We start from the raw sequence: 1,438 nt of genomic DNA, 5'->3' as shown, positions 1-1,438 counted from the left end.
AATTCTCTGCTCTTTATATAAGATAAAAATATCTTGGATATAAATGGTTGTGACATTTTATATGAAGACAAGAGAGCCCAATTCTTCTTAACTATCTTCTCAAGAATATCAGAAAATTTAGTAGAAGCAGAAAGAAAATATTCACATTTTGATATCTTCACCATCCTGTCCACTAACAAATATCAAACCCTTTTTTGTAAGTTCCCATGCTTTGTCAAAAATGCTCATGTGATTAAGCAATATTGTTTAACAGTATGTATAAAGAAGTCTCTCTTTACCTCCAGTATTGTGCAGTCTCAGAGTTATTATATTTAGGGATGTTGTTTAACAGTATGTATAAAGAAGTCTCTCTTTACCTCCAGTATTGTACAGTCTCAGAGTTATTATATTTAGGGATGTTGTTTAACAGTATGTTTAAAGAAGTCTCTCTTTACCTCCAGTATTGTGCAGTCTCAGAGTTATTATATTTAGGGATGTTGTTTAACAGTATGTATAAAGAAGTCTCTCTTTACCTCCAGTATTGTGCAATCTCGGAGTTATTATATTTAGGGATCTTTAACAGTATGTGTAAAGAAGTCTCTTTCTACCTCCAGTATTGTGTAGTCTTAGAGTTATATTTAGAGATGTGAGAGTGGGGAGGAAGCATACAGGGACCTTGCTCCACTTTCAGAAATGCTGTTTTTTTCAACTTTTTTTTTGTTTTGGTCAGTGATATGAATATTGTCCATGTTTTTAAATCAAGCTAGTAGCCTGGCTAGCTCAGTCAGTAGAGCATGAGACTCTTAATCTCAGGGTCATGAGTTTGAGCCCCATGTTGGACGTGTCCCTTTTAAGGGGAAACCATCCAGACTGAGCAAAATTCAGAATTCTCTCTTTCAGACATTAAGAAACTGAAAAAAAAAAACATTGCATTTGACTCCTCATCGTCATTAACAGTATTTTGCATTCAAGGTCACTGGCAGGCATGAGTTGGCATAATGGTTAAGGTATTTACCTTAAAGATACAAGGTACAGGGTTTGATTCTCATGTGGGGTAATTGGCTAGGTTTAAAATGTCCCACAAGGGCAGTTAGTCTAGTAGTAACCTATGACCTAGTTCCAACAGAAGGCAATTTGATTCTTTAGCTAAGGATCCCAAAAATATTCTACTTTCTGTGGTATATATTTTGCATTCAAAATTAAAGATACAGCACATATGCTGAAAGTATTACATTAGAAACTTTTAGTTGAACAGGTAGTAATAAGAACCAGTAATAAAATACGCTGCATCACTTTTTAAAACAGTCTTCCTACTTAGCGGCTCACTTGTATTCTTTAATTTCAGTTATGTGCTGAAGCTGAAAGATCTGACACCCCTTTTCTCGGACAGATATTGCAAAATTAACTGTCATACCATGGGTTACATGGTGTTTGCCTGGCTAAAGCTATGACTGTAAAT

The 1,438-nt window shown here is 35.0% G+C and overlaps 1 non-coding gene across 1 annotated transcript; it reads left to right on the top strand.

Moving 5' to 3' along the window:
* Window positions 1–748: 748 nt before the first annotated feature.
* TRNAK-CUU lies at window positions 749–821 on the top strand. The gene has a single exon. It is a non-coding gene; the product is annotated as a tRNA-Lys (tRNA).
* The last annotated feature ends 617 nt before the right edge of the window (window positions 822–1,438 follow it).

The sequence above is a fragment of the Protopterus annectens genome, chromosome 8.part0, assembly GCF_019279795.1.
Source record: "Protopterus annectens isolate FY-2018-M chromosome 8.part0, PAN1.0, whole genome shotgun sequence".
Taxonomy (NCBI): Eukaryota; Metazoa; Chordata; order Ceratodontiformes; family Protopteridae; genus Protopterus; species Protopterus annectens.
The sequence above is the reverse complement of the archived record's forward strand: the minus strand, read 5'-3'. Positions and strand labels throughout refer to the sequence as shown.